The 24,748-nt window shown below is 47.2% G+C and overlaps 1 protein-coding gene across 7 annotated transcripts in view; it reads left to right on the top strand.

The window, feature by feature from the left end:
* Window positions 1–2,580: 2,580 nt before the first annotated feature.
* Window positions 2,581–24,748, top strand: part of INPP4A (inositol polyphosphate-4-phosphatase type I A) — a 129,550-nt gene continuing 107,382 nt past the window's right edge. For 3 of the 7 annotated variants that reach the window (XM_032877877.1, XM_032877872.1, XM_032877879.1), the window contains exon 1: window positions 2,581–2,791. The gene's annotated coding sequence lies outside the window, so the exon portion shown is untranslated. Of the gene's footprint in view, window positions 2,792–3,063; window positions 3,181–21,554; window positions 21,574–24,748 lie in introns of those variants that run through there. The other 4 variants (XM_032877880.1, XM_032877878.1, XM_032877875.1 and 1 more) reach the window with 3 other exon arrangements.

The following is a 24,748-nucleotide window of genomic DNA, read 5'->3' as shown; positions in this document are numbered from 1 at the left end:
TGAATCCAATAGTGACATTTCTCTGGGGATAGAGCTTTTTGAGGGGCTCCAAATCCCTTTCCCCCTCTGGTAGCTGCATGGCCACTGTTTTTCACAGCCATTATGGCAGCAGGGCTGTTGTTTTTCAAGGCTACATATATTCTCTAGTGAAAACACATATAAACATAAATATATCATATTTAATGACCCAAAAAGAAATTCTCAAGTTGGTTGGTTCTAGTCCCCAAAATAACACTGCTCAGCTCTCAGTTACTGTATGTAGATTATCTTAATCAGATTATTTATTGTGTAGAGATTATTTAGGTCCATTATTTAGGTCCATATTGAAATACAGATTGCTTGGTTCCACTTTCACAGCTTCTGACTTAGCAAGTCTAGCATGTGGCCCAGGAATTTGCATTTCTAGTCAGTACGGAAGAGGATGGTAATGCTGGTGTTTGGGGACCTCATGTTGAGAGCTTCTAAAGGTTGCTTTCCCCCCAGCACACTTCTAGGATACTTTCTTCTATCACACTGTGATGCTTCAAGAATGCATAGCATCATATATACTAACAAGCTTGGTTTCCTTTTCTCTTGATAATGTTCACTCTACAGTGGAATTGGGACCCCATTCCTCATTACTGAAACGTGATTATTCTTTTTTGAAATTTAATTTAATTTTTAATTTTTTTAATAAACATATAATGTATTATTAGCCCCAGGGGTACAGGTCTGTGAATCGCCAGGTTTACACACTTCACAGCACTCAACCATAGTGCATACCCTCCGCAATGTCCATAACCCCACCCCACCTCTCCCTACTCCCAGCCACCCCCCCCAGCCACGCTGTTTGTTTTGTGACAGTAAGAGTCTCTTTGAAATGTGATTATTTGGGATGCCTGGGTGGCTCAGTTGGTTAAGCAGCTGCCTTCGGCTCAGGTCATGATCCTAGAGTCCTGGGATTGAGTCCCACATCAGGCTCCTTGCTTGTCAGGGAACCTGCTTCTCCCTCTGCCTCTGCCTGCCACTCTGTCTGCCTCTCTCTCTCTGACAAATAAATAAATAAAATCTTTAAAAAAAAAAAAAAAAGAAATGTGATTACTTTTTTAGGAGTATCCTGAATTACACGCCAATCAATTGACAAATGTTTATTGGAAGCCTGATCATCATTCATTGCTCACTATTATGGTAAAAGAATTTTTTGAAATTGGACTATTGTTTATTTTTTTCTATTGTGTATTTTTAAATGTTTGTGAATTTATGTTTTTTTTTTAAAAAGCTTATGATTTAAAAACACTCTTGGCTTGATTAACACTAGTATGGCCATAGGATCATCTGAACATTTTTGAGAACACTTTTGAGATGTCAAGAGGATCTTATTAATACTTTTGCTAGAAAAAAGGTATGAACTGGAGCTGTCCCAGGTAAACCAGGTATATTGGTCACCCTAATTTTAGAAAATAAGATATAAAAACATTTTTGGATTTCCACAAGTTTTTCTTGGCTTTAATTTTATGTCAGGCTTAAGTCAATCTTTCTATTTATCTAAACTCTGATAAATGTTATGGCTTATTGAATTAAAAAAGTTTTCGTTTAAGAATTTTTAAGGAGAGGGGCGCCTGGGTGGCTCAGTGGGTTAAGCCTCTGCCTTTGGCTCAGATCATGATCTCAGGGTCCTGGGATCAAGCCCTGCATCCATCATCCATCTCTGCTCAGCAGGGAGCCTGCTTCCCACTCCCTCTGCCTGCCTCTCTGCCTACTTGTGATCTCTCTCTCTCTGTCAAATAAATACATAAAATAGAATCTTTAAAAAAAAAGAATTTTTAAGGAGAACTTTTTTTCTAATAAAATTTAAAGACTTCAAAATAAAATGCCTGCTTATAGTCAGTCCAGTATTCTTGCTCAAGCAGAAATATTAAGGTTTAAAGTCATATTAAAATGAAAAGTTTCCTCTAAAACTTTATTATATATTTCTTTCCCATGAAAAAACAGAGCGGACTGTGGGGGAGAAGTGCAAGGAACTGATATGCGGTGAGAGTCTATAATTGCATATTTATACAGTTATGCCAGAATAGGTCTGCAAGGCTGTTACTGGTTTCTTCTTTTTGCTTGTCTGTATTTTCAAAGTATAATTTTAATTTTTTCTTGTTTCTGGGTTCAATGTTCCGTTTCCTAAACGTCTGCTAGGGATTGAGTGCACCTGCACCATGGGAAGCACGCTCACAGTGGGGGCAAAGGGCAGAAACGTCTCACCCGGGGACCACTCTTCTATGGAACCTTCTTAGGGGGTACATTCGAGCCTCACAAGACTCAGTATATGTGAGGGCGAAAATGCCATCGTCCGATTAAGTCCAGATGTTCAAGAACTCCTTGCAGGAGACTCAGTCCAGGATCAGAGTGAGGCCTTGCTGTAACCTAGGAGTAGAATCTGGTGCGGGAGTCTCAGCAGCCCTGCTCCTCCGCCAGGGAGGCGGACCCGGAGGGGTGGGGCGGCCCGGCCGGGGGTCGCTGAGTGAGCATGCGCAGAGAAGGGGCGGGGCCGGGGCGGGGCCGGGGCGGGGCTGAGCGCGACCTCCAGAGCAGCGGCAGCGGTGGCGGCGGCAACGGCAGCGGCCGCGGAGTTCGGATTGCTGCGCGGGCGGAAGGTTCGCGACCGGCGGGCGCAGGAGAACCAGCACGTAGAGCCGGGCCACGGCCGGTGACTTGGTGACCAAGCGGCGGCGCTGCTGCTGCGGGGCTCGGGCGCGCGGCCCGGCGGGACCTAGGACGGCCGGGCAGCAGGGCGCGGGCGCCGCGGGCCGGGGCGCGCCAGGTAGGTGGGCCAAGCTGGGCGCGGGGGCGACGCGGCGCCGGCGAGGAACTGGGTGCAAGGATGCACCCGGCGGGGTGGGGCGGGGCGCGGCGCGCATCTCGGTACCGGGTGCGCCTGACGGAGACGGCGCCCGCGGTTGTCATGGAAATCCTACAGCCTAGCGGTTCGCGGGTGGTTGCGTCTTTGGAGAACAATCCGAGCCAGGCCGACCCCTAAGCCAGTAGGAGACCCGGGCTGTCTCGCGCTGAGGGGAGTGCGGAGCTGGAGCGGGCGATGGGGAGCCAGGATGCAGGACGCGTCGACCCCGAGGCCACATCTTGGCTCTTGCTTGGATCTAGTGACTCCAGACGCTGAAGGCCTCGCTGTGTCTCGGGTGCAAACATAACCGGGTAAAAATAAGCGTGCATCTCAGTGTAGGACATCTGGTCTCCATCCTCCCAACTCTTCCCTTTTCTGCCGGGCCATAGCCCCCCGACATTTCTGGCATCTTGGCTTTTTGTATATTATTTCTTTCTGGCTGTGCTGGTCAGTTAATTCAGGCCTGAGAAATTTGCAGGGATCTGTGACCATCTCTTGAAAACCCAGTCATGAATGTGTAGGCCATAGAAGATTGAAACACTCAAAATGTCAAAGGTAGATTTATGTCTTTGTGGGCGAAGGGATCCGGGATGGGCTTGCTTTCCCTCTCCCCACCCCACCTCCCTTGTCGCTTGCCCTCTGACATTACATAATGTTGTGTTCCTCCCACCCTGAGTTCATCCATAATGACAGATCATGAAAATACTCCACTGGCCGAAAAGGAAGTATAAACAATTGTAAAGCCCCTTTTCTTGTTTTTTGCTTTGCCAACTGAAAGTGTTCAGTTGGGAGGCTGCTTAAGAGTAGAACGACCACAGGGCATCTAAATCTAGGGAATAGGGGGTGGGGTGACAGCGGGAATGTTGCAGTGAAATTCTGCCTGATTCATCTTGGTTCGCAGTGGATTGGGTGGACTGTGGGCAAGCCAGTGGGATTGGGGCCTGAACAGGCCGACTTGGGTGTGAATCCTGGATCTGCTACTTGCCAACGCTGGTTCTCAATGTTCTCAACTCTAAAAGGTGAGAACAGGCTGCTTTGCCATTTGTTTTGGGATGTAGGTGCTGTTGGCGTTGGTAAATGCATGTAGAATAGGTTGTCTTAGAATTAAACTTAGTTTTTCATTGGTTGAAATGGCCTTTCTTTAAGAGAAATTTTGATTCTGGATCTAGGCTAGGGCTTTTGGGGAATTTTTGTTAACATATTTACTCCTGGAAGGTTCGATTCCTTGATTTCTCTGAGGAAAGATGAATGATGGTGCCCATGCGGGGAGGCTGGTGTGGTTGTTCTGTTGGAGGGCTGCTGTCAGAAGACCATGATGCTGTCCCAGGGGTGGTTGTTGCTTGTGAATGGAAACCCACAAGGCCTCATTCCCTGTGGTGTCTTGTAAACACACCTCTGTAACAACCAGCCAAAGTTCCTGGCAGAGTGTGCCCTGAAGACAGGGCTTAAAAGAAAGGAAGCTAGCCAGTTGCAGAGGGAAAGGGGGGCTGTATTTCTCCTGGGCTCAGCAATAGAATTTGTTCTGCTGAGTCTAGTGGCTGCTTTACTTCTCAGTTTTTCATGAGGCTTATGCTATCTCAGTGTTTATCTGCTTTAGACTTGAAGTCAAGGGGAGACATTATAGTTTATTACATTGTTTGGGAAATGGTATATTTTCTTGTATTGCTGTTAAACTGAGTATTAGGATTTTTTTTTAAAGTTGCTATAAAGAAAGGATGAAATAAAATAATATACACAAGAGCTTGTTGTGAGCTGTTAAACACCAGAGAGATGGGGTATATATGACTGAGAGGACCACTGACCCTGCAAGTCCTTTTAGCCAGCAGCCTACCTTGGAACATTCTGCTCAGCCAGCAGATCTGTGAATGCTCCCGAGGAATGGAACAGAAAGGCACAGGGGACCAACTGACCAGTGACCCCCCCCCCCCCACCTGCAGCATCTCAAGAATCCAGTAAGACGGAGGGGTGGGGAGACTTTGGACCAAGGTTGGAACCTGTTTCTCATGGAAAACTCCTTTATGGATTACATATTCCAGCAAAGTTCTCAGCATCATTAGCTACTCATGGTGTCAGGATGCTTTGGCTTTCACTGAGGAAAAAAAGAGTGCCAGGTCTGCAGGGAAGAAGGCTTGATTATGTGGTTGCTTCTTTTGTAGAACTTGATTAATGAGCTGGTCTTGAGAGATCCTTCAAAACATATTTTTCTGGCTTTCTGGAAGAGAAGCTCTGTGAGGAGAGTGTATTCTGGGGAGACCAGTATTAACACCATTTTGCTTTAAAGCAGAATGCCATCATGAACCAAATCCCCAGGAATTTACCCATATTTCTGTACATATGCACACCTTGCTCTTTTTAAATTGTTAAAAAATATTATTTCGGTTATACTGAAAAGTTGCAAGAATAATCCAGAGAATTTCTGGCTGTTCTTTACCCACATTCTCCAAATCGTAATTTGCGTTACCCTTCTCTCGTATTTGTTCATGTGTCATTACTTTTTTCTGAACTGTTTAACGGTAACCTAGAGACATGATGTCCTTTTACCTCTAAGTACTTTATTGTGTGTATCTTAAAAACAAGGACATTCTCTTACATAACAACAGTATAGTTATTAAAAATCAGGAAATCGAACACTGATACAACATTCTTATTTAATATATAAGTCTTTTCCAGATTTTGCTGGTAGCTCCAGTAATGTCCTTTGGAGCAAAAGAAAATCCAAGATTATACATTGTGTCAAATTGTCCTCCTTATTGTCCTTTCATCTGGAACAGTTACTGAGTCTTTGTGTTTCATGATATTGACATTTTTGCCACCTGTTTTTTTTTTTTTTTTTTTGGATGATGTCTCCCAGTTTGGGTTTGCCTGCAGTTTCCTCCTGATTAGATTAAGATTACCTGCTTTTGGCAAGAGTAGCACCGGGGTGACCCTGCAGCCATCTCAGCATGCCCCAGCAGGAGGAGGCATATGCTGTTGATTAGTCCCAGTCACTGGTCAGGTTAACTTTGATCACTTGAGTAAAGTGGCGCCTTCCAGGTTCCCTTACAGAAAAATTATCATTTTCCCTTTGTAACTAATATGTATCTTTTAGTAAGATTAACCCCAGACTCTGTAAATACACTGTTACTCCCCATACTTTGTCTAATTTTAGAATCCATTGATGAGTCTTACCTGAACTAGTATTATGCCGGCTGACAGATGGTGCTTTTCTAATTCCATATTTCTTTCTATACCTACCAGTTGGAATTGTACTGAAAGGAAGAGCATTTCTTTCTCCTGTGTTTATTCTTCCATTTACACCTCTGCATTCACGAATTCCTGATTTATGCAATAGATAATAGTCTCTTACTCTTGTTGTTCATTTTATTGCTAAAATTGTCCCAGACTTAGCCTGCAGGAGCCCCTTGTGTCCTTTTGACACATCCTCATCATTCTTGGAGGACTTCTTTACTCTGTGGCACAAAACCTTCAACACTTGGCTTGTACTTTCCAGTCCTGCATTTTGCCATTTCTCCAAAGAGTCTTTGTTCCTTGTCATAGAGAGTGGTATTTAAAAAACCAAGGTTGGGATGCTATGTGCTCATTGCTACTGAGGTGTTGCTGCTTCTAGGCCTTTTTAGGGACATGCACACTCATTCACACAGTCCACAAATTTTTCTCTGGTTTGCATTTTAAATTTAACGCTGTATTCTGGAGATCTATATGTACTGACATGAAAAGGCCTTTGTTTTGTTTTGTTTTTGGTCTATGTTCCAGAGTATGGGTTTATCATAATTTATTTAACTATCCTTTATCAATGGATATTTCAGTTATTTCCAATTTCCTACTCTAAAAATAGTGGAGAATCTGTGAATCAACTTATTGTTAATACTCACAAATATCTCAGTCTTCTAGATCCCTAGAAGTAGAGTTTCTGGGTCAAAGAGTAATTTTAAATGGATAGCTCTGCCAGATTGCCCCCACTTATAAGAGGCTTTCACTTTGTACTCCTTCCATTAGGATGTGAAACTGCCTGTTTCTTTTTAACTCTGCCAACACTGAAGAGTATAAATCTTGTCAATTTTTGCCAATCTAATGGATAAAGAAGGCATTATTATTTTAATTACATCTCCCAAATTACCAAAAATATTGAAAACCTTTTTGTGCTCATTTCTACTTTTGCTTGTGTGAATTACCTGTGCGTCTCCTTTGTGCATTTTTTTCTCATTAGGTTTTCTTTATATTACTGCATTGTGGAAGTTACTATAACTTTAGACTTTATTCTTGGCAGCCTTAGAAGTCTCCTTAAGTATGATGCATTTTTCATCCTAGAGGAGAAGAAAACTACTGTTTTCTGAGCATCCTCTATATCCCAGGCCCTGGGCCAAGTGTTTATAGGCATCCCCTGCAAGGTCTTGTGAGAAGATGAGCTGTGGTATTGAGGAGGAAGCTGGGTGAGGGGTGGCTAAGGTATCTACCTAAGAGTGGTTAGAAAGTCTTGAACTAGGATTCAAACCTAGGGCTGTCTGAATCTAGTACCACTTCCATTAAATCATATAGCTTCCTGTACAGTACTTAAAAATAAATACTTTATTGTATCAATGTAGGAATGGGAATTAATTACCTGGAGCCCCCAATATCAATCATTTTCTATTTCTAGTGTTTTGATCTGTAAGTAAGGGTCTTTGAGCCTACACGTCTTTCAAAACCATTTATTTTATTTCTCGAACTGTTGTGGACTCTGGAGTCAAAGTCCTTGAGAGCCTCCAGCAGCTATGTGACCTTGGGCAAGTAGCTCAATCTTTCTGTGTCTCTTGGTTTGCTCCTCTGCAACCCCAGAGGCTTGTTGGGTGGGGGAGGACTTAAATGAGTTAATACACGTCAGGTGCTTGGAATGGCACCTGATTCCTGCTAGCTCAGGGACATGACTCTTGATAATGAGTTCCCGTGCCCAACACGAGCGGGCAGTGTGGAACTTGGAACGAGAGCAGTGTTTTCTCTTCAGGTTTCACCATCCTTTTCATCATAAGCGGGCTGGAAAACGGAGAATCAGGGCCCCTGGGTGCTGTGTGCTTGTCTCCTCAATATGGTGTCTGCACGCATCCTTTATCATGTGCCTGCCAGCCAGCCCCTAGTGTTGGCTTATAGTCCTTAACCTGCGGCAGGTGAGATGCTGCAGCACTTTCAAGGTGGAATCCTAAGGTTCACCCAGTGGCGGTCTCGGATGCAAGAAAGGTCCAGCTGGGGAGGGTCTGTGGTTATGAAGGCATGTCCATTTTCTGGAATGGGGTCAGGAAGACAGAGGGGCTTCCTCTGGGAAGGGATCTCTTGAGGAGGAAAGCATTCAGCTCCTTGCAGCTCCCTTCCTGGGATGCTGTCAGAGCCTTTCCCTCAGACATCTGGTAATTCTCCTGGCCTGGAGTTTATGCAGTGCCCTTCCTGTTGCATTTATAGGTGGAATTCTGAGCTCTCCTGACATCCTCTGCCTCTCTTTCTGTTCCGCACACCCCTACTGTAGCTCTTGTACAGCTGGTATCAGCTGCTCTCTGATAAAATTCATTCATTCCAGGATGTAGAACTCCTTCCCTTGTCCTGTGTTGCCTGCATTTCAGATGGTTCATTCTCTAACCCACTATTTAGAATTTTCAAGAAGGATGACCTAGGTGTACAAAGTCTGGAAGTGTGAAGGAAATGCATTTAGGCAAGTATATGTTTCTGGAGAACAGGGTCCTTTTACGTAATAGGGATGCCCGGTTCAGGAGTCTCCTTGGATTGTGGGGTGTGTCTGTTGGGGTGCTTTTGGCTGCCAAGCAAACAATAAGGTCATTTACTATCTCATAGAACTGGAGTTCTACTCTGTCAGAAGTTTTGCAATTTCATCAAGGACCTAGATTTTTCTCTCTAGCCATCACTGCTATCATCCCAGAGTCAGCCTCCTCAGGATGATGAGATGGTCCTTATGGTCAGCTGGACTGTGTGTTTCCCTGCTCTTGACACCAGCCAGTCCCTAGCCATGGTCTAGCAGCCCTCCCTCTGGTCTGTGAGATCAGTGAGGACCACGCGGCCTCCCCAGGATCCAGGTCAGGAGGTCTTGAGAATGCTGTGTGCTGATTGGCTTAGGTGTGTTAGATTTCCTGGATTAAGCTGAACTTTGAAAAGTCAAGAAAATCTAGAAATACCTTGGAAAGCCTTTGGAAAATTAAGAAAATCTAGAACTATCTCAGCTTACCAGTTTCTGGAAAAATCTGGAACAGCAGGCTATTTTGAGCTCACAAATTACACCAGACCTGTACTTGCAAAAGGGATCAACAAAGCAGGTCACACTGGGCAGAGGCATTGAAAGTGGTCTCCGGGCCCCTGACCAGTGGCATCAGCAACCCCCGAGACTCATTAGAAGTGCAGCACCACCCCAGTCTACTGAATTAGAAACTCTGGGACGGGGCCTAGCACTGTGTTTTAGCAAGCCCTCCAGGTGATATGATGCAAGGTCAAGTCTGAGACTTGCTTGTCTAACCAAGACCACCTGCATTCCTCAGCTGGAGGTGGGGCTGGCTTTTCCTGAATCCAGACAGGATTGTTCCCAGAGTAGGAAGAAGGGAGGATGAGTGTTGGGTGGTCAGCCCCTGGTGCAAATGGAGGAGCCTTTAGGTATCTTTGCTTTCCATGCCCCATCCCCCCAGCCTGTGCCCCAGTTAACTGGCCCCGTTGTTTCCCAGCCTCCATGCCTGCAGCCACTCCAGCTCCCTTGAGAGTGGCCCACATCCTCCCCTTAGGACTAAAGAAAGCAAGATGGCAACCTCCCAACCCCAGGTTCTATCTCTGGCCTAGCAGGGATGGGAGTCCACTGGGCCAGCTGCTGAGGATCTGGGCTGGTCCTTATGACTCACTTTTCAGAGCCATTCTGGAAGCAGGTTCTGATGGGTAGGGTTTGCTTGCTTACTCTAACACTCCTTACTCAAAAAAAAAAAAAAAAAAAAAAGAGACAGAGAGAGCAGTACAGTTAGTAGGGACTTGGGAATGCTTAAGAAGTTGGTCCGGAGACCACTTTCAATGCCTCTGCCCAGTGTGACCTGCTTTGTTGATCCCTTTTGCAAGTACAGGTCTGGTGTAATTTGTGAGCTCAAAATAGCCTGCTGTTCCAGATTTTTCCAGAAACTGGTAAGCTGAGATAGTTCTAGATTTTCTTAATTTTCCAAAGGCTTTCCAAGGTATTTCTAGATTTTCTTGACTTTTCAAAGTTCAGCTTAATCCAGGAAATCTCATACCCTGCTGTCCTATATTGGTACTTATTGTTGAGGACAGAAGAGCAGCTGAGGAGGAGACAGGGTGGGAAAGGTCCAGAAAGGTGTTTTTCAAACAGCAGTGGTTTGCGAAATCAATTTGAGATTGTAGCCAGAATTTAAAACTTTTTAAAAAATAAAATAGAAAACATGCAACTACATGTCTTATAGGAAGGGTAGGCATTTTTGGTGAAAACATGTAGTTATTTGCATGTGGTGTGTATTTGGGTATTGTTACAATGTCAGTGTTTCCTACTGTCAGTTTTGGCAAAAATGTGTCAAATCTGACAGCGGAGCACAGAGAGGAGGGGGCTACCCTGGCCACGCATATGTATGTGTGTATACACACACACCCACGTGTGTGCGCACACGCACACACACACACACACATTGTGTCTTTTCCTGGGGAGAGAACCTCTGGCCTTCAACCGAACCTTAGAGGTCTGTGACTTCCCACAGATGGAGAACTGCTGATCTTTAAAAGTGTAAGGGGGCTTTCAGCAGGGTGGGCCAGTGGGAATGGAGCCAGAGCCCAGGGGGACAGCAGCACAAGGGATGTAGATGTTGTGTATTGTGGTCTTGCTCTGGTTTATCGTCTGTGGTGTTTGACCACCTGGAGGCCGGAGCCAACTGACGATGTTGAGGATCCTTAGCAGGACTACGCTGAGCGACTCAGTGGGTCAAGTTGAGTCAAGTGAGTCAAGCAACTCAGTATAGAATGAAATAAGGAAAAAGGCGGGTATCCAGATCCACCTTGTTTTGAGGCTGGTCCCATCAGAGCCGTGGCGGCCTGAGATTCCCTCTGTGATCTTTTGTGACTTAACAGTAGTAACAGCTTCCAAGTTACCTCGGTTGCCTTTGGGAAGCATGTGTTGTGCATTAATGCAGGTGTTAGTCTGGTTTGTGTCACAAAGCGAAGGCAGTAATCTCTTTGGGGTGTCTGTGTCTGGTTTTGAGGGAGACAAGATAAATTGCTAAATCAGCATTCTCATCTGGGGAAATGGGGAAAGTGCCTGGCCCACAGGGGGTTGTGTGAGTTAAATAATGTAAACAGATTTGTGCATTGCAGTGCTCTGGGCCAGTGTAGTAGGGAAGTTACTATCTTGTAGGAGACTCAGTATCTTTCCTCTCAATTTTATGGGGTGTGTAAGTCTGTTTTTCCCATTTTTTTTGCCCATATTTTAAAAACTATATTCTGTTTTGTCAATATCCTTCAAGTCATGTCCATGCTTTAGAAAGTTTCTCTGTGAAAGAAAAATGGGATTTATAATGTTTCGAAATTCTCTGGGATGAGATATATTAGCTGTTTTCCAGGCTTGCACATTGTTAAGCGACTCAGCTTGCCTATATGTTATTAGAAATACTTTTTAAAGATATAAGAATTTTTAAATTGAAGTATAATTAACATAAGTGTTGTATTAGTTTCAGGTGTACAACATAATGATTCAGCAATTCTCTGCATTATTCAGTTCTCACCATGATAAGTACCATCACTATCTGTTACCAAGCAACATTACTGCAGTACTTTTAAAGTTTGTGATGTAGTCACCTAGAACTTTCCTTCGGGGAAAGTTCACTGCCCTGTAGTCATTGCCATACCACTCTATTAGAATTCTTGAACTATAGCAGAAAAGAGCCTCCTGTTATTTTTTAGTGCTCCCCCAACCCAGCCAACCCCAGATACTATTTAGACTGTAATTATAAAGGTGGCAGGTAAAAACATAAGAAGGCTTTTCTGTTATCATAGGTTGCAGGAAACTTTTTGAAGTCTAACACACTGTGTATTCCTAAGTTTACATGAATCAATACGCTAATGAGTATGTAAAACATTCTTAACACTGATGCATTTTCTGTCTCCCTCCATTAAAAGCATAACAGCCATAAAAAAAGTATACAAAGGGCTATAGTACATCCATCTCTGACTACTGCCCAGGGTAGCTCTGAGGGGAAATGTTGCAGAAGAAGAAGGTTCTGCAAGGGGACTGCCAGCAAAGGTCAGAGAAGGATGTGGGCAGAGGGGAAACAGGGAAGTGGGAGGGGCATCCTAAAGTTTTGTGAGTGGTCACTGACTCAGCTAAGCCTTCTACTGACACTTTTTTGTTGTTGTTGTAAAGCACATAAAAACTTGTGATTGTGTGAAATGGATGTTAAGTATTTTCACCTTTCTTCTTGCTTTGGCTGTGTTCTGCCTATACAAATGTTAAACAAAGTGATCACATTACATAACTGGGTGATAATCTAATGGCTGATTAAATGCAATAACAGAGCCCAATTAAGATGGGACTGTGTGCCAAGAAATGTCAGGATACCCCAGAATCTTCCAAACATTGTTACTCTTCTGGTTCTGAAGAGGAGAGAGTCACAGGTGAGTGGATTGGCCTTAGGGAAACAGTCTGCTGGTAGACTGTGTCCACCCAGAACAGAAGAGAAGCCTGCATTTGGATTTTGCCCCTAACCTGCCAAGTGACTTGGTAAAAACCACGTCCGAAACCAACCTCTTCTCTCCTTCATCTGGTAAAGGTGAGTCCCTCATTTCTTTCTTCCTTGGCCCCTGAGCCAACTATGAAGCAGAGTTGTGATGGTGCCTGAGGGCTGCATGGGTAAAGTTAGTATTGGGTGACACCCACATACATACACAGTATTTAGGGAAGTGGCCTTGGGAATCAGGTTCCTGCCTCTCCTCTTTCACTTTCTGGCTCCCTTCTGCAGTGATTCAGCAGCAGCTTCCTAGAGTACACATACTTAGTGTCAGGGACCCTGCTGAGCACTGGATATGTCCGTGGAGGGCGAAGCTGTCTGTGTATCATGTAGCCCAGACTCCTCCTGGTCCACGTAGAGTGCCCAGTGCCTTTCTCTGGCTCTTCCACCCTGCACACTTTCCCACACCCCCCTTCTGAGGCCCTTTGCATGTATTCCCCCAGTATAGCTCTTGGTTGCATGTTGACACCCAAATCCTTACCAGTTTTCGTAGACGGATGGAGGCCACTCTACTTCATGATGTTTTCCCCGATAATTTATGCACAGCTGTTCAGACCCAGCTTGTCCCTTTCTGGCAGTTTCGTATCCTTCCCTGACTTCTCCATCTCCCTCTCTGTGGCCTCCTTTTACTCTATTTTTGGCTTATTTTATTTCCTATTATCCATTCCTGACGTTTTAAAAGGTGTGTGGATTTAAAGTTATTAGTTAAAGCATAAAGTGATGAGAAAGGATTGAAGACAGAGTTTCAGATGAATACGACTGTATGAATGCTGTCCCTCCAAGAAGAGCCCTGAGCACATTTCAGGGATGCTTCCATTGCTAAAGGCTGTCACAGTCTTCATTTGTGTGTCTTTCTCCTGGAAACACTGCAGAGCCCATGAGAACAGGAACCTGTCTTACTGGATAGTGCAAATCTTGCACAGAGTTGGCAATGTACCAGCAGTGGCCTAAGATACCTTTGGCCATTGTAGGTGCCTTCGAACTGTATGGTATTTTGAAGAACTTTACTGGAGAGAGAAAGATGTTTGCATTTTGAGTCAACTCAATTATTTCATCATTCCTTAATTAGTCAAATATCTCTACCAAGCTTAGGAGTTAACCTTGTGGATCAAAGAGAGGTGAAAAGCCCGCAGACAGTTTGTGGAGCAGGGAGAAGCCCCTTGCAGGCTGGCGGACTGACTCAGAGAGAAGGGTGCCTCTGTGATGGTAGTGCCACTGTTATACCGAGCCGGTGGTTAAGAAGCATCAGGCCAGACCACCCTGTCTGCTGTTCAGGTCTGCCCTCATTACAGCAGCCAGCCCAGCTTCAGCCCCTTCCATAGCAGAGAGGGCTCTAGACCGTCCTGGAACAAATTCACTCCCAACAGGATGAGATGAGATACTAGATCCTAGGGTGGTGATTGCCGTGTCATTCCTGGGAACTGGGAATCCCAGGGCCTGACCAGCATCACAGATCCACAGGGTGGCTGCTTTGTAAACTGTTAAGGATTGTACCCATCTTTATCATGGCTCCAAGCAGCCGGTGGCTTAGACCATGAACCACTTTGAATGAACTAACTGTAATGAATAAAAACAGGGCTGTTTTTACCTCACAACCTGCACTAAATATGCAAACCAAGCCATTAAATGGTTGGGCAGTAAACAGGAATTCAGCCTATTAAAGCTTTTTGAGCTTGTTACTCAGGCCTAGAAATAGGATTGGTTGCTTTTTTTTTTTTTTTTTTTTTTAGGATTATAAATGTTGATTATATGGGGGAGAAACTGTTTCATGAAATAACCCCTCAACAAAATGAATCTTATGATGCTTATAAGGTCTAGTGAGAATGTTCTCACTCTAGCCTGGAGCTTGGGGTAAATTGAGAATGCTTTATTTAAAGCATTCCCGACTCCTTCTGGAAAAAGGGAATTGTTAATGAACTGAATCTAAAATAGTATCCTTCTTTCTCCCTAGCTGTCCGCATTCCAGGATGGGGGCATTTTCCACCATTGGATATGAGCAGGGCATGATAAAATGGTTAGGGTTAACATTTAGCTGTATAGAACAGGAAACACTGTGAAGAAAAAGAGGCTTCGTAAGGACAGGCAGGCTTTCTTGCAGTCAGAGTTTGTGTTCTGCCTTCCCTGCCGTGAGGCCCAACGCCTCCTGTCTAGGGTGGCAACTAGGGGTAAGGCCAGCTCAGGGGCCTTCCAGACACCAGGCGGGAGGAAGGCAGACTTCCTGAGAACTCATCAATTGGGTCTGTACATCTTGTTGGCAAGTACCAAACCCTTGGCCACAGCTAGCTGCAAGGGAGGCGGACAGCCCCTTGCCAACTAAACGTCAGGGTCCTGGGCCCACGACAAAGGAGGGCACGAAGGATACACATTGGAGGCAACTCCCTGTGTCTTTCCTGCAAGCTGTCTTTTTGGGAAAGTGAGTTTTTAATGCTTGTTGGGAAGATGTTGGCAGAATTTTGGGGAAACCTTTGGGGAGATTGTAGGCATGGGATGGCTAACTAAAAAGTTGAGAGCTTGAGACCTTTCTCACTTCTCCATTGCTTTCATACAAGAACTCGAAAGACATCACTTGATCCCTTTGTTCCTTCATTTCCTCATTTGAAAAAACGGAAATGGCAGACAAATTCTCAGGGCCAGTGCCAAGGGTTATGGCCCAGAGCTGCTTCCCACCAGTAGTTCCTCTGGTGCCTCTGAACCCATGGGTGTGTCTAGAGGGAAGGCCTCCTGGGTGGGGGCATTTCAGGCAGCATGTGAGATCAGGCAAGGGCCTCTGGACACAATGCCCTGAGTGGGAAGAGGCTTTAGAGTAGGGGGGCCAAGAGGAGGCAGACAAGCTTTTCCCTGCCATAGTCTCCAGGGCTGGCTCATCCTTCCCCGCCCTGAATCTCCCATGGACATGTCCCCTCCCCAGGTGTGAGGAGGGCCAGCCTTACTAGCTGAACTGGGGATGGCACCAGGGTCCTGCCTCTTTCTTTCCTTGTCCTGCTTTTCCTTTCAGAAGAGTGATCCCAAGTGTCTGCTCTGTTGGGTGAAAGGGATGTAGTAGCCAATTTATTCTAGATGTTAGCAAAACTGAATGTGTCTTTCTTTTTGAGGCATTTGGATTTTAAGAAGGATATATGTATTGGCAATTCCTAAACTCTAAAGAGGGCCTCTCCAATGGTCAGATGTTAGACCAAGGAATAGGCATGGGTAGGAGAAGAGGCCTCCCAGTGTCTGGGTCTAAGTATTTGTCTGCTGCACACCTGGGTAAGGCTGGCCAGCTTTACTTTACCTTTCCTTCCACCCCAGTCCAGTGCATGTGCTTGACACACACACCTGTCGTGAGTACTCACGCACCACTCATGCTCACACTCACTGTTCATGCATGTACTTGCACATATTTTGTGGATACACACACACACACACTCACAAACACACACATCCCTAGCAGGGCAGTAGCTACAGGAAGTTGAGCTCCCCTGAGGAGCCATGCTTTGCTTTCTGTCTGACCAGAATTCCTGGGACTTAGTGGTGTAGACATGCATGTATTCAGGAATCTTTACAGAGGAACACTCTTTGAATTCATGCCTATGAAATAGGGAAATTACTTTTTGTGTTTCCAAAACTACTGATGGAAATTGGCTAATCTGTAGTAATTTTTCTAAACCTTTAAAAAAAAATTTAACCTCATGTTTTAAAAAGGCAAGGATTATCAGACGGCCCTTTCTCATCTTCTCTGCCCCAGGAGCGGCAGCTGTAGGCATGAGCAGAGCATCTTCACTCATATCCCAGCAGGAATCATGGTTGCCTGAGCTGGTGCTTCTCTTCCAGATTTTTTTTTTTTTTAAGATTTTATTTATTTATTTGACAGAGAGAGAGAGCGATCACAAGTGGGCAGAGAGGCAGGCAGAGAGAGAGAGGGGAAGCAGGCTCCCCGCTGAGCAGAGAGCCCGATGCGATGCGGGGCTCCATCCCAGAACCCTGGGATCATGACCTGAGCCAAAGGCAGAGGCTTAACCCACTGAGCCACCCAGGCACCCCCCAGATTATTTTGCTAGCCAGTTCTTTCTCAGTGTGAACACGGGTTTTTCATTTCATCTTTGAGAGTGAAGTGTTTTACTTAAGGGAGGTGTCCATCAAACTTTGTAGAACTCTTCTCCTCCCTCCATGGGTGTTCTGGTCCATGTGTTATATGGAACTTGCCTTCCTATTCCACAGGTGCTGATGTGGGTGTCTGGCCCCAGTGAATTAGATGCTGTGCTTTTTCAGGGGAAACAAAGATTGTTGGGACACCCTCAGTCTGCAGTATAAATGCAGAAAGTGGGGCCCTGGCCAGGAGGGAAGTGTTCTGATTTCCATGTTTCGTCTCCCACTCTTAAAGGGGAAAGCACCTTTGAGGGAGTCTGGTGCGGGGAGAAAAGTACAGACAAGGCAGAAGTTCTTGAAAGCTTTGCTGACTGTAGAAGGTGGCTGTCAGCATACTTCATGTGGCCACTGGCCTGGGAACCCTTGCCAGAGACATAGCAGGCATTAGGGCAGCATCTGAGTTCAAGATGGCGACCACCACAGGCCTAGAGACACCCGAAGTGGAGAGTCTATGGAGCACAGACTGAAGTCCTAGGTCAGGATTGTGTAGCGCTCAAGCAATGCTTTGTCTAGTGGGAGACAAGACAGGCAGTGCAGGTCTAGACTGCCCCAGGGGAAGGAGTAATGCTAAGTGGATCTGGGTCAGGCATTCGCCCCTGATGCTGGGGAACTCAGGATTCCAGCTGACCACATACGCCCCCAAGATGAGTGATCTGAGAGAGGGTGGGTACAAGTTCCACTAATGGAGTGTAATTAGGGGGTGAGTGCCAGGCCGCCAAACGAAAAACAGCATCAGAGTAAGCTAACCTAGTACAGGCTCCCTGAAGGGCTGGCATTCATGGGGCTGAGTGCCTGGCTCACCTGTACCCCTGTTTGGGAGCCCCGTACCCTCTCCTTCTTGGTGTGTAGCTCCTTGACAATAAATCCTTAGGGATCCAGAGGAAATCACTTAAAATATTAAATTCTGCTTCACTGTGTTTTATTGCGGGGTTGGGGGGGGGTGTTATTGTGTCCCACAGTGGCACTCACATTTGTGAAGATTGTTCTCTGGGGACATGCCCAGTGAACATAACGGATCTGGGATGTCATAGGACATAAATGTCCTTCAGGGCAGTAACAGTAGCTCAGTTTTCTTTATATCTCCAGAGTATCCCCCAGTGCCTGGTACAAAATAGGTGTGTAAACCATGCTTTTCGAGTAAGTGAATGGACAAAGCTACCATTTCATTGACGAAAGTGCAAGAAAAGCCTCAGTCTGTCCTAGGAGGACAGCCCATTTCCCAGAGGTCAAGTTGGGGTTTAGTCTCACTTAGGAGAGGGAAGTGAGACCGGAGCTTGTGGGACAACTGTGGCTCCAGTCAGTTCTCAGGGTGCAAGCAAACCTGGCTGCTTGGGTCCCTGATGCGTCCTTGCTGTGCCCTGGCATTTGTGTCCTCGGCACACAGGGCCTGTCAGCCAGCTGGCTGGAATCTAGCTGGCATTTCTGCTGCTCTGGGAAGAAGGTGCCACACCTTCTTAGGGCTTGGTCCTCTTGGATTTTTTGTCTGTAAATGTGATCAACCTTTGATTGTTGTTTGATTGTTGTTCTAAATGTGAACAAACCCATATGCACGGGATTGTAAGTGTGGTATCACAGGAACTAGAAGAAGCCCAGGAGGATGGGGTGCACAGGAATGGTGGCCTCCTCCTTGGGTCTTGGGGACATCACAGGACTTCATGGAGAGTTATGTGTTAAGGGTGGGGGTGATAGCTTGAGCTGGGGGTTTCAAAAGAGATGTGTGCGGAGGACTGGAGGTAACGCTCAGGAAGGAGGCTCTGGAGAGGCAGAGTCAGCTCACTGAGGGGCTCCAGGTCTGTCAGGCCCTTTTCAAGTTGGGAACTTCATCTCACACAGGAGACTTTTCAGACTTTTAAAAAACTTTTTTAGTTTGTTTTTGCTTCTCACTATTTTAAATGACAAAAGCAATTCCAGAGTATTTTTTAGGAGTTTGAGGAGACCTTTTCTTAAACGATCATCATTTTTGTAACCGTACCTGTGCTCTAACTGGATCTGTGGGCCAAGATGGGCGCCCTCATTCCCGTTCAGTGGCCTGGGCGCCGCTGCTCCACGAACCCGGATGCAGGGCTTCCAGAGCCCACCGTGCTGATCAGGAAGACATGCCTGTGAAATGATGGAAATGAAACAGGACCAGGGAAGAATATTCTAGACTAGCTGTGAGGAAAAGAAAGTGTTGGGAGTGTGAAGAACCCCAGAAATATGGGTTTCTATGGAGACAGATATCATCTCAGGGTCCTCTCCCTGCTGTGAAACCGCTTCAGCTGGCCCTCCTTCTGCCACAGACACATGCTCTTCCTATGACCTGGTGGGGTCTCCACACAGGGGGTGCAGTGCAGACATAAAACAGTCAAGCCTGTTGCCAGCGGCTGGGGAGGGTGGTTGGTAGTGAGAGATGATGGGGAAGGGCTTGGCTTGTGGTTGTGCTAAATCGTGCTCCTCCTTTCAGGGTCTGTGACTCCAGAACTGCAAGCATAAACGTCACTATGCCGTGTGACATAGTGACATAGGGAGAGAAACATGGCGGAAGAACAAGGCTGGAGAAGAGGGACATGGGGCAGTGTGCAGGGGATGCTGGGAGGGGCGAGGTGATGGACACTCTGGCCAGCAGCACGTGCAGCCTTACCAACTTCCCCACCTGCTGGGGTGACACCAACCCAGAGAAGCACCCCTTTGAAGCCTCTACCTTCTTATTAGTGGCTGTACACTAATGTTACTTGGTGCAAGTCCCCCAAACCTGCTTATACTTAGCTGGAATGGATGTATTTGATAACATGTTATGTTTTACAATAGGCCTACCTGTTCCTGGTTCAAAAATTATAAGCTATAGCATCCTATATGGTAAAGTCAGCCTCTACCCCAGCCACCCAGATTCCCTCCCTAGAGACACCAGTGCTATGGTTTTTTTGTGTATTCTTCCCAAAAGATTGTGTATATGCCAGCAGATGTTATGTAGGTACACATTAACAATTGTTTTCATGTCCACAGTATCACGTTCCCCATCCGCTGTCCCCCTCATGCTCTCCGCTTACTGTATCTTGGTACTTGTTGCGAAGTTTCTCTGTTTTGCCAGGCTGTGCTGTAGATTATTTAACCAGCGCTCCCTTGAGCATGGTAGTTGTTTCCCAGCCTGGGCTGGGCACTAATAAATTAGCCCTAAAGAGCCCCCCCCCCCATCCCCACCCCCCTGCCTTGCTCTGAGGTATGGATTGAGTATTGTGCTGGCTGGAAGGAGCGCGTGGGGTTAGGTGACATTGGGAAGTTCCTTCCCATTGACTGCCATTCTCATCTGGATTGTAACTTTTTCTTTGAGTTGTAGAGGACAGCTAATGGTTAGATGTTATTATTGGAAGATACGCTTCTTTATAATATTACCTTACTTACACACAGACCTTTTAAACCAACCCATAGCACTGAATGAGGTGTGTCAAGGCCACTTTGACCCCCGCTTTAAGAACAGTGGCTCCAAGGGACTTTGCAGGGCCCACCACAGGGCAGAGCTACTACAGGTGTTGTGGATGGTTCTGGAGGGATGTCTCTGACAGCCGGGACCAGGAATGTGCAGTGCTCATGGAGCAGAGTGGACTTGTAGGTGAGATGGGGTCTGGCTGAGGCTGATTCTGGCCCTTCCCACCCAGCATATCCTCTGCTCCTGCCACCAGGCAATGTGTGAGAAGGAAGGGAACAGCCTGGACATGGACATTGTAAATACGTCTTGGAGTCCTGTTGGACAGTCCTTGTCAGCTTCTAAATCTGGGAGGCAGCGTAGTTTAGCCTGGTGGAGCAGGTGTGGGGTTCTGTCTCGTGGCCACATTGCTCAGGAAGAGGAGTCCCTGTCCTGGGGCCTGGGAGGGATTGCAGCGGGCTCCTCCAACAAGCCTGCCTGTTAGTATTGGTTTCTATAGGAAGTTTCAGGCACAAGCCAGGTGACTATGGCCACACCGGCCTTGGAGATGCTCCAGAGAACAGGACTTGATGGACCGAACCAACCCCAGGGGGTCCAGAGGTCTGTGTCTTCGAGGCTGCTTACCAGCCCGCACAGGACACGTCTAAGCCATGAGGCCTCTGTTGTGGGAGGCAAGGGCTGGCCGATGTTAGACCTGAGCTGCCAGGGTCTGCTGTGTAGTGCCCATGGCCCAGGAGTGCTGGGGTGGCTCGCTCCTCTGGCCATGGCGCAGTCTTTACACAGCTCGGTCTTCTCTCTGCCTTGTTGGTGGCTGTCAGCTAGCTGAGGGCACAGTCCCTGCTGCGTACACCCAGCTATTGCAGAAGGACAGAGAAGTCAGGGGGCCAAGAAGGCAGCTCCCGGGCCAACAGATGACTGCTTTTAGGAAGTGAACAGGCTTCTTCTTTTTGTTCATATTTTCTCTAAAATACTCTTGAGGTTTGGAAGCTCCACCCCAAGCCCTTTGTGGCTGAGCGCTGCTTGGCCTGCTGGAAGGAATGGTCTTCGAATCTTGTGCAGGCCCAAGTCAGGGTGTCAGGGTCCTGGGGCCCCACAGGTCTGACTCTGAAACTGAAAGGGGGCAGAGGGAAGGCACCAGAGTCATCCAGATCATGGGGCCACCTTCACACAGAGAGGAGGCTGCTGACAGCGCAGGAAGTGGAATTATTGCACACTGTGCGTTTCGACATTGGGACTCAGCCCTCAAGAAGGAAAACCAAGTGTGGGGGTGCGCGGTGCCAGGGCTGAAGAGATGAAGAGAAGGGTTCAGAGGGACAAACGGTAGCCACCCTGTCTCCTCCTTGCCTGCCCAGCCCTTCTCCTGGGCTGGCCCTGACAGGACAGAGGCCCCACCCCAACTGCAGGGCCCTTGCCTGGGACAGGGTCTCTTGCTGTGTTTATTCAAGGTAAGGGGGCCCTGGTGATAGCTCCAGACACTGAGGCCAGGAGGTTCTAGTCTGTGAGACATCAGCAAACCTGGCCCTGGGAATCTCTGAGTTACTTGTGCTGGGTGTGAAGACAAGTGCCTCCGGCAATATTGTACTTACTTGGGAGGGCTGGGAGTCCTTGCGTAGCTGTGAAACTCCCTTTGGGGATGCAAAGGAGAGAAGCAATAAACAGGAAGGGATTTTTTTAAATGTGAGCAGGATACTCACAGCCTGAGGCTGTAGCTCTTCCCCTGCTTGTGAACCGGCTGGTGGGTCCAGGGTGGCAGGGACTGTCCTTCACTGTTGGAGATTGCTGCAGTTCTGCTGTGCGGGGCACCTGGATCCACTGGAACTTCCCGTTTATCCTAGGGCTGCTCCAGCAAATCCTCACATACTCGATGGCTAAAGCAACAGGAATGTGCACCCTCGCAGTTCTGGTGTTCTGGAGGCTAGCGGTCAAAAATCAGTGGCCCAGGGTCCAAGTCCAGGGTTCAGGAGTACTGTGCTCTCCCCAGTAGTGTTAGGGGAGGGTCCATTCCTTGCATTGTCCAGCTTCCGGTGGCCGCTGGCATTCCTTGACTCATGTCCCCCCCACCCCCCCATTTTTGGTGCCAGCTGTATAGTATCTTCTCTGTGACTTCTTTCTGCTTCTGTCACAAGGCCTTCTGTCTGAAATCCCTCTTAGCCTCCCTCTTGTGAGGGCCCTAGTGATTGGAATGAGGGCCCACCCATGTAATCCAGGATAATGTCCCTGCCTTAGGATCTTCAGTTAATCATGTCTGCAAAGCCTGTGCCACATACATAACATTTGCAGGCTCTAGGGATGAAGATGTGGACATCCCAGTTACTGACCCTGTGCTGGGCTGTGGTGCGGTATCCCACAGCAGCCTTCAGTGGACATCCAGGGGATGTAGGAGGAAGCCAAGGCTTGGAGAGGCTGAGCCGCTCTTGGTGCCCATGGTTCTTTCTCCAACTCTGCAGAAGGGCCTGGTTTGTGATGTTGCTGGAGATGCACTCGAGGAACAGATAAGCCGCTGTCATTTTCTTATGTTGTTATGTTGGATGTTTGAAAAAAAATAAGATCTTCGGGGTCAGGTGCCATGGCTGTAACTTGTTAGGGATGTGTTCGCTGAAAGAATGACTTTGTTTCAGTGTGGCCCAATGGCTTTGGGCAGCCTCATTCTCCTCATTTGTACGATGATGGGAGAACAACTTGGTGAAAACGAGATGGTGTCACTTGGGTGAGATGGCCCAGAGTGGGTGGCCTAGCAGGGGCACATGTGCTGGGCCTTATTCCCTCTGAGTTCCCAGTCCCACCAGGGAGAAGTGACATGAAGAAGGCCAGGAGATGTCTAGGATGGACTGTTCATCCCTGAAAGAAGTAGTGCATGGGGAGATGTGCAAGTAGTTGATGCACTGATAGGACAGACATCAGTCAAATACCTATTTGTGCTTTGCAGAAGGAAAAGAACAGCAAACAGAACATACCATTCTTGCCCTGGGGTCGGGGGCCGGGAAGCCAGAGAACAGACATTTGAAAAGTCGTTCCACTATCGTGGACTGAGGAAAGTTGTCTTTGATGTGAATGTGAACAGATACGTGTATGATATATTTATCTATTTGTATTTATGTATTACAGATAACGTGAAAATTGACAGTAGTCCCTGGTCCTCAGTCCGTTCCATATCGTCAGCTCATTCTCCTCCTTGCACCCACCTCAGTGGCTGTTCAGAGTCCCCGATAACTTACTGGGCCCAGTTATCTCCTTCCCCAGAGAGTGGAGCCTGCTTCCTATCTGCTCTCCACACTGAGCCCCCTGCTCAGGTGGGTGAGGCCTGCAGCTTCTCCCAGGATAGCCCTGGCTTCTGCCTAGCAGCCTAGCCTCTAGGGCTCTGCCCTCTGCTGATCATCTGGCTCCCTGACCAGGCCAGCCCCACCCACCTTGTTCAGTCTGTACTCTCTCCCCTGCAAGTCATGCCCCTGCCTCTCCCCAGATGGTCAGGAAGGCACCCCCTTGTTGTGTTTCTTAGGCCACCCTCGTTGAGCACTCACCGTGCCCCAGAACAAGATGGCTCAACTTGGGGGTGGGGCACATGCCTTGTCACAAGTCAGAAGCCAGCAGCCCTAGGGCAGCCTTGCTGAGTGCTCATTGCTATGCTCCATCTCCAATCCCTGTAACACCCTCAGGGATGCATGTCCATCCTCCTGTCTCACAGATGAGAGAACTGGGGTGCAGATGGTTAAGTTCCCCAGCTGGTCAGTGGCACAGCAGGCGTCACAGGTCTTTCTGTCCACAGAGCCCCATACTCACCCTTACTTGCTTACAACAGGGAGGCCTCGCCCAGCGATAGACCCAGCCACCAAATGCATAGCAGTGAGGGGGTGCCAACAGCTGACAGTGTCTATCTGCATGCTTTCTGATGGGGACCCACAGCTTTATTTCTGTCTCTCTTCTGCATGCTCGTCTCACAGTTGTGTATGTTGTGGCAGTCACTGAGCGAACACGCCAGACGTTTGCACTCTGAGCCTCTTTGAGCAGAATAGGGGAGGCAGGTGCTTCATTTCCCCTTGGGCACCTTGCCTTTTGTCCGTTTATTGGTCACCACTCTGTTACCTCTGTTTCTCCGTCTGCTTATCTCCTTTCTCTGTCTTTGTTACCCGTTAAGACAGAGAACCCGTTGGCGGTGTTAGTGACCGGCCCCCACCATGTGGTGGTGTCAGGTGCAGTAGAGACACAGCGTCATCAGTGTCCTCCACCGTTGGAAGTGAGCAGAAAGTCTCTTCCCAGTTTCCGTGGATTAGCATCTGAGCATTGTCTTGAGTAACATAAGATGCTTTTGAATGTACCCAGCACACATCCACTCACATTTGATTTTCTTGTATATAGCACATGGAAACACACACTTGTTTTCTTGTATTATAGTAGCATTTTCCTTATTTTAAAATAGCAAAAGAACAAATGAATTAATCAGACATTTGCCAGGATGCCTGGGTGGCTCAGTTGGTTAAGCATCTGTCTTCGGCTCAGGTCATGATTCCAGGGTCCTGGGATCAAGTCCTGCATCGGGCTCCCTGCTCAGTGGGGAGTATGCTTCTCCCTCTGCCCCTCCTTCTGCTTCGTGCTCTTTCTGTCTCTCTCGCTCTCTCACTCTCT

The sequence above is a fragment of the Lontra canadensis genome, unplaced genomic scaffold, assembly GCF_010015895.1.
Source record: "Lontra canadensis isolate GAN:19392208 unplaced genomic scaffold, GSC_riverotter_1.0 scaffold61, whole genome shotgun sequence".
NCBI classification, from domain to species: domain Eukaryota; kingdom Metazoa; phylum Chordata; class Mammalia; order Carnivora; family Mustelidae; genus Lontra; species Lontra canadensis.
This window is presented reverse-complemented; position numbering and strand designations above follow the sequence as displayed.